The sequence below is a fragment of the Lampris incognitus genome, unplaced genomic scaffold (assembly GCF_029633865.1).
Source record: "Lampris incognitus isolate fLamInc1 unplaced genomic scaffold, fLamInc1.hap2 scaffold_553, whole genome shotgun sequence".
In the NCBI taxonomy this organism is placed as follows: domain Eukaryota; kingdom Metazoa; phylum Chordata; class Actinopteri; order Lampriformes; family Lampridae; genus Lampris; species Lampris incognitus.
Window position 1 is genome coordinate 1 of NW_026611518.1, and position 8,576 is coordinate 8,576.

At 47.0% G+C, this 8,576-nt stretch overlaps 1 pseudogene; it reads left to right on the top strand.

The window, feature by feature from the left end:
• Positions 1–3,412: 3,412 nt before the first annotated feature.
• On the top strand, positions 3,413–8,206 carry LOC130133957 (uncharacterized protein K02A2.6-like; annotated as a pseudogene).
• Positions 8,207–8,576: the final 370 nt, after the last annotated feature.

The window sequence follows — 8,576 nt, forward strand, 5'->3', positions numbered from 1 at the left end:
ATTTATCCATGGTAAATCTTGCAGGCATCGTGAAAAATATGCCATTGTCAATAGCACAAGCCAACAAACAGGAAACTGGTATGACCGCTGCAGTAGAAACCGGAAGTCAATGGACTACAGATATGCACAGAGCCGCTCTGCAAGGTGACAAGCAAGACACAATAGAGACACTGGACTGCTCTACCACCACACTCAAACGACTCCTATGCCTGTTCTTCACACCAACTCCAAACCACACTAAAAATAAATAAATAAATAAATAACACAACGCAGATACTGGTTAGGGGGTCTGGGGGTGGGATATTTAGTTAAAGCAGGGCTTATGAGACACCATCCTGGGTTACTTGTTTGCTTGTTTTTGGTTGTTTGTGTTGGTTTATAGTGAACATCAACAATCAAATGTCCCCCATCACCAATTGCAATTTCACAGTGTAAGAAGACTAACCTGTCATTTTTCACATCCTCCCTGGTGAACTTGATGTGGTTGTCCACAGAGTTAATGTGGTCAGTGAAATGTGGGACATACTGAGTTTTAAGTTTAACCCAGTAGTCGTCCACAAAGTTGAACCAATGGCTAGGTGGTGTCCCTGGATAGGACATCAGCGCCCTCTTTTCCACTTCTTCTTTATACAGGTAACCCCACTGAGACAACGGGATCTCATTTTCAAGAGAGACCTGTCCTGGAACAAACATAAACAATATAATACAACACTGAGTTACAGACAGACAGGTCGATCAGTACAAAACACAAAACACATGAGCTGTATTGCTTCAGTAGTTATCAATTCAAGCGATGTGCAGCACTGTAGCAACTACAGAGGTATAAAGTTGATCAGCCACAGCATGAAGATACGGGAAAGAGTATCAAATCAAATCAAATCAATTCTATTTGTATAGCCCAATATCACAAATTACAAATTTGCCTCAGTGGGCTTAACAGCAACACAACATCCTGTCCTTAGACCCTCTCATCAGATAAGGAACAACTCCCTAAAAAAAACCTTTAACAGGGAGAAAAAATAGGAAGAAGCCTCAGGGAGAGCAACAGAGTAATAGAAGTTAGGTTAGGAGGAGAGGTGACGATCAGCGAGTAGCAGTATGGTTTCATGCCACGAAAGAGCACCACAGAAGCGATGTTTGCTTTGAGAATGTTGAGAGGGTTGCCTAATCAGAATCTAGCTTGCATACAGACATCAGGATACATAGCCTAGGTTTAATATTTTCAAAATAACTATTCTGTTGGTTAAAACAGGGAATGAAATTAGCACCTGCCAAATAAAGGGTAACGTTAAATGTCAGTGGCAAATACAATTTTCGTTAAGAATAGTCAGTAATAGTCAGATTCTGAAAACTGAAAAAACGTGGTGTAAGCAAAGCTGGCAAACTAGTGGACATTACATGACGTTACCTGTTGTTGTGACATGATGAGTCCTGATGAGTCAGCGTCTCTTCTTCTCAGGTGGCCTCTTGTAACCCAGAAGAAGTGTTGGGTAAGGCCTATCCAGCATTGGCTTCTTATCAGCGAAGTGAAACGAGCAAACATAAAGAGTTTGAGGGGGCTTTTTTAAGTTTAAGTTAAGTTTAGCCAATTTCTTTTTGCCTCGTCGTCTTGTGGGGGGACGATGGAAAGTGTACCATCGCTGTCAGGAAGTCTGGTTTAGTTTTAGGCGTATGATCGAAGCGCTCCCGTTTAAGCCACTCGTTAAGTTTCGTCTGGTTGTACGTACAACCACGAACAGCACATGTTGTCCCCGAGCTCCGAAACGACATTTTATATGTCGGTTAGCAACTTTTATCGTCTTTTTTTTAAACACGAACAGCAACAGCTAACACTTCTTAAGCCAACTCTGCCGCCGGTCGGTCTGTGATACTGCTTCCGCCGAACACCGGAAGTATTACCCATAACCGTTTCCCCAGTGACCGCGCCAGCGGCCTCGGGTATCAGTCGGTGCTATCCGCTTCAACCGCTCTGGTTACAATGCACCCATGGGATTTTTATTTATTTATCTATTTATTTATCTATTTATCTATCTATCTATCTATCTATCTATCTATCTATCTATCTATCTATCTATCTATCTATCTATCTATTTATTTATTTATTTATTTATTTATTTATTTATTTTATCCCTAACGTTTGTCTCAGAGTCCAGTGTAGAACCCGGATGTTGCAAGTGTGATAATGAGTTAAACAGGACTCGTTTTGTTATTATTCTTTTATGGGGTCGCCGGACCCTTTAGGACGTCACACAGGAAGTAACCGTGCTCTGTCCGTCAGTCTATTGTGTAGGTGCCATGGCAGTGCTCGAAAACGGTTAGTGCGCTGCAATTCGGCTATGTGTCGGTCCCATTCAGTTAAGTAAAGCTTTCTTACTATCCGGTATACGTGTCGTTCAACTTACTACATTTTTGGCGACGAGGATACAAGGCCGAAGTTTCGGCGAATAAAACTACGTCTGATCGATGTTCGCTAGCTAGCTGAGCTAACGTTGCGTTCATGCGTTCGAGTGAGAACGTCGACAGCGGAAGCGGCACCATGGCCACGTTTGGGACTACCCGCGAGTTTGGGTTTGTGGAGGAGAACGAACGGGGGGACTGGACGGAATATGTGGGACGGTTAATTGGGACGCCTCTTCTCCGCTAACGGAAGTACCGGCGAGGAGAAACAGCGCTCAGTTCTACCGAGCGTGTGTGGTGCGAAGGCGTACAAACTGATGAGGAATTTGGCGACGCCGCAGAAACCGGGCGACCTTTCATTCGAGGAGCTAGCCAAGCTCGTTCAGGATCACCACCACCCCAGGCCACCAGCGATCGTCCAGAGGTTTACATTCAACACTCTGGTCCGGATGTCAGGTCAGTCCGTAGCCCAGTTTGTGTTCCCAGAGCGTTGTGAGTACGGGCTGATGTCAGAGGACGTGCTCCGTGACAGATTTGCAGTTGGGATTAATGACGTCAGGATTCAGCGTTGTATACTGAGGGAGACCGCGTTAACTTTCAAGAGAGCACTGGAATTGGCTCAAGGATTGGAAATGGCTGATGACAACGCAAAAGACATTCGGAGAGCGTGTGCTGGTGCGCAGGCGGGAGAAGTGCACCAGGGTAGGAGGGAGGCAGATAGGTCTCGAGCAGTGGAGTGTTTCAGGTGTGGAGGGGCACATTATGCACACAACTGCAAGTTCAAGGAGGCAGTTTGTCACAACTGCAATCTAAAAGGACATTTAGCTAAAAGGTGTGGGGGTGCTAAGGGTAAAGCAAAGACTCGGCAGGGTAATGCTACCTTTAGGAAGCCACAGTTAGCGGCACGCTACCTGGATACAGAGCAGGAGGAGGAATGCTCTGTCAGTATGTTCAAGGTGAGCGAGTCACATGCTGAGCCTCTCTACGCTACAGTGGTGGTCAATGGAAAATAAGGATGGAGGTTGACACAGGGGCCTCTGCCTCTATCATCAGTGAGGAGACCTACAGAGAGACTTGGGGTGATACCAAGGCACCCACCATCACCCCAGTGAGTATTAGTCTACGGACGTACACAGGACAGACCATACCATTGGTCGGTGCACTAGAGGTGGACATTCAGTGTAACAGCCAGGAAGTAAGAGCATGGCTCCTGGTAGTAAAAGGTAGGGGGCCCACTCTACTGGGACGGGACTGGCTCCAGAAAATTAAGCTGCACCGGGGTGAGATTAAACACACATGGGTGACTGAGGATGTCATTCAAAACTATGCTGAGGTTTTCAAAGATGAGCTGAGGGCACTGTGGGGAACAGGGCAGGAATGGCCAAACGGCCAGTGCCGTGGATGCCCTGGAGTGTGGCCGTAATGCCCCTTCTAAAATGAACTACCCACACGGCCAGTTTGGCATGCCCTGATTTGAACTGGCCGTTGTGCCCTTAAAAGAAAGCTGTGATTCCCTCATTTAAAACTACATGCCACGCAGCACATAAACAAACTCACGTTCCCCAGTGTCTCCGCCATCACGCTGGACATCACCAGCAGCGCCAGATTTCTCCCACTCCCGCAGAGACACGTGTGGCAGCTAAGCACAAACACAAGCAGCTACACACTGTAAGGTTACGGTGGAAGTATTAATACACCTGTGTTTTTAAGTTTACCAGGATATTGCTGCATAGTCTTAGCTAACTACGAAGTACATAGTTTATAACTTAGTCAATGTTTTTTGGTTTAAACATTAGGGTTAGCTAACGTGTTAGCTAGCTAACGTTACTCATCTTGAATCTCGCTAACGTTAGCTAGCAGTTAACGGTAGCTAACGTTACAGTAATCATAGCAAGAAAAAGCATTTGAATTCTTACTCCCGAATAAGCGCCTCCATATTGGATTTAACGTAGCAGATCATTGAGATGTCATTTCCGGCCTGCCAAGCAGTGGAGCCCCCAGAAATGTTTCATAGGGGGGGCCAAATGGGGCCACTGAAAATCTTGGGGTGGCACACCAAAACCAAAAGCCATGACTGAATTTCGGGAATTCTATGCTGCTGTTGTAGTGTACTGTATAGGCTAGTTGAAAACTGTCAATATGAGAGTTAAGAAAAATATACATTATTGATTTAAATGAACAGCACCTAATGTAAAATATCAGATAGAAGCATATTATGCATAATCAGAAGCATATTCTGCATATGCGACTTGTGGCTGGGGGGGCCAGCGGGGGGGCCAGGGATAGTATCAGGGTGGCCGTGGCCACCCCTGGCCACCCCTTGGAGGCGCCACTGCTGCCAAGGTTGTGAGTAACGTTAGTTAACTGAATCATTATAGAATGGGTAGTCCCGGTCACATAACAGTTATTATATTGCAAATCGGGTAAATTGTTGGTATTTAATCAACAGCTATGGCGAAGTATAACGGTAACATACTGTATTAAATTGCGGCAAACATAAAATTATGCTAGGGATAGTGGGGGATACGATAACGTTACACATTATCTATGGTCAGTGTAGAGTAGTCAAAAACAGGTAAACCTGATCCTAGACTCACTACATGTACTTTGCTGCCCTCTTGTGGCCGACAGCTCTTTGGCATCTGCGGTGAGATCTGACGGGTTGCTACTTTTTCAGCGCTATGCCACGAAAGGAGCGCACAAAGCATGAAATGGAAAGGGAACGAGACAAAATTGCGAGTAAATATCATAAACTGGAAACCTTTTTCACTAGGTAAGTTGAGCCCAATCTGTATACAGCATTCAGTAATATTCAATTTCCAATTGATATCAATAAAATAAATGGAATATAAATTGAACAATAAATACATCAAATATTAAATTAATTATTAAAAAAATATAATCAAAATGATTAATAAATAAATTGATGAAAGGATTAGACCATTGATTAATTAATTCAGCAATACATAATTTGCAGCGCCTCCAAAAATCAGGGACACACAGATCAAGAAGACTCACAGGTACCCCAAAATGGTCAGGATCAGTCAGAGTCACAAGAGCCACAAAGTGATCAGGGTCAGTCTGAATCAGAGCCCCAACGTGATCAGGGTCAGTACAGTTTTAATAAACTCAGTACTGTTTTTCAACTCACTGACTCCTAATTGTTGATTGTATACTGTTTTGTCTTCATACAGTGTAATTATCACTTATTGTTGTTGCACCATTGGTTTTGGCCTTGGTGCCCTATATTTTGACTGCGATGCCCCAATAAATTTGTATTCATCAAAGGCCAAAGTGGCCTTGTCCTAAAAATGACTTAATTCCAAACCTGGGGGAACTACAGTTAAACTGCATGTAGATCCTCAGGCTACCCCTCGCTTTTTCAAGCCCAGAAGAGTAGCCTATACTATGAAAGGCAAAGTGGGGGAGGAGCTGGACAGACTACAGAGGCTGGGAGTCATGCAACCTTTCCAGTTCTCAGCCTGGGCGGCCCCCATTGTCCCAGTTCTCAAGAGCAATGGCACAGTATGTATCTGTGGAGACTACAAACTCACCATCAACCAGGCCTCCCAACTAGATAAATACCCTCTCCCGAGAGTGCAGGACCTGTTTGCAATCCTGGCTGGCGATAAGACATTTTCAAAACTAGACATGAGCCACGCCTACCAACAGTTGGTGTTGGATGAGGACTCTAAACAGTTAACCACAATCAACACCCACAAGGGGTTGTTTCGGTACAACCGCCTAGTGTTTGGAGTGGCCTCCAGCCTGGCCATTTTCCAAAGGACAGTGGACAGTGTGTTGCAGGGTATTGCCCATGTAGCAGTTTATCTGGATGATATCCTGGTCATTGGAGAGACCGAGGAAGAGCACCTCAGCAACCTGCAGCAGGTGCTAAAGAGACTCTCAGAGGCAGCGCTCCGCTTGAAGCATGGCAAGTGTATTTTCCAAGCACCAAGCGTGACATACTACCTGGGCCACACCATCACGGCCCAGGGTTTGCGTCCGGTGGAGGACAAGGTCAGGGCCATCAAGGAAGCTCCAAGCCCCAAAAACGTGCCTGAGCTCAGGTCATTTCTGGGCATGGTGAACTACTATGGTAAGTTCCTCCCAGACCCCTCAACACGGCTGGCGCCCCTGTACTCACTTCTCCACAAGGGCTCTCGTTGGGAGTTGGGGCCTGCACAGGAGACAGCTTTCACCAATGTGAAAACACTACTGCATTCAGCGAGGCTGCTGGTTCATTTCAACCCAGACAAAGAGGTCATCCTGCCCTGTGACGCCTCGCCATATGGCGTCGGGGCAGTTCTTTCGCATGTGATGAAGGACGGGTCAGAAAAACCCATTGGATTTGCATCACGGTCATTGACATGAGCTGAGAAGGGCTACTCCCTGCTTGACAAGGAGGGTCTAGCTGATGTGTTTGCTGTTAAACATTTTCATCAGTACCTCTACGGTCGGGCATTTACCATATGTACTGACCACAAACCGCTGATGAGCCTTTTTAGTGAGCTTAAGTGTATTCCTTCCATGGCATCAGCGAGAGTACAGTGCTGGGCCCTCACGTTGTCAGCCTACCAGTACACTATAGTCTACAGAGCGGGGGAGGACAGCGCAAATGCGGACCCACTGAGTCGGCTCCCTTTGCCTGACGCACCCACCTAGACCGTGGTGCCTCCAGAGACAGTTTTCTTGCTGGAGTGACTGTCAACTTCTCCTGTGAATGCCAAACAAATCAAACAGTGGACAGAGAGGGACCCAGTCCTGTCTCAGGTGAAAAGATTCCTCATGCAGGGTTGGCCACCTGTGGTAGAGGATGAGAGACTGAGGCCTTATGCTAAACGAAAAGATGAACTGAGCGTCCAAGACAGCTGTGTTCTCTGGGGCTCCAGAGTGGTGGTCTCACCTCAGGGGCGTTCACAAGTAATGGAGGAGATCCATGAGGCCCATCCCAGGGCCTCCCGTATGAAAAGCTTAGCCAGGGCATATGGTGGCCTAACATGGACCAGGATCTAGACAACAAGGTGAAATCCTGTTCCCAGTGTCAGATAAACCAAAAAATGGCACCGCCCGCCCGACTCCATCCATGGGAGTGGCCTGACCGCCCATGGTCCAGACTACATGTGGACTTTGCAGGGCCTTTTATGGGGCAGATGTTTCTAGTCATTTTAGACGCACATTCTAAGTACCTAGAGGTACACCTGATGAGCAACATCACAGCCCCGGTGACGATTGACAAGCTGCGTCAAGTGTTTGCAATTTTTGGACTTCCTGACACACTGGTGAATGACAATGGGGCAACATTTACCAGTGAGTTGTTCAGGGAGTTCATGGAAAGGAACGGCATCCGCCACGTCCGCACAGCACTGTTCCATCCTGCCTCGAATGGTATGGCTGAGAAAGCCGTGCAGACATTTAAGGAAGGGCTTAAACGTATTGACAGGAAGGGAGCCCATTGCAACAAAGCGCTCACGTTGGCTGTTTCAGTACCGCATAGCGCCACAAACAACGACAGGGCTAACACCTGCGGAAATGCTGATGGGCAGGAAGCCAAAGTTGCACCTGGACTTGATGCATGCAGATGTTGAAGCAAGGATGGCGAGGAAACAGGAGAAACTAAGGGAGAGGCACAATGAGCATGCCAGGGAGAGACATTTTGAGGAAAAGGACTGTGAGAAACTTTGGCAGTGGTCAACACTGGCTGCCAGGGGGTCATTCTAAAGCAGAGTGGTACTATCTCTCTCGTGGTGAAACTAACGGATGGCAGAGTGTTCCGCAGGCACCAGGACCGCATCCGTCAGCGCCATGACACTCCTCTGCATCCAGACACCTCAGCAGAGGGGCATACAGGGAACAAGGCCCAGCACAGGAGTGACATGCAGGGCTGTGGTACTACAGGAGTGAGTAATGAACTCAAAAGCTCACACATGCAACCCACCCCTGTGTTGACGAACCCAGGCCCACTGGGAGAGACCCCACCAGTGTCTGCTGAGGCACCCCCATGCCCACTGGGAGAGACCCCACCAATGTCTGCTGAGACACCGTAGCGTAGTCACAAACTGCCCGACAGACTAACCCTTTAAGACAGAGACTGAAGTCAGGGGTGTTCATGTGTTGCATAAGCGGCTTACCTACTTCAGATGCTTCTTATTATCAAGTGTACGTGTCGTTCAAGTTAC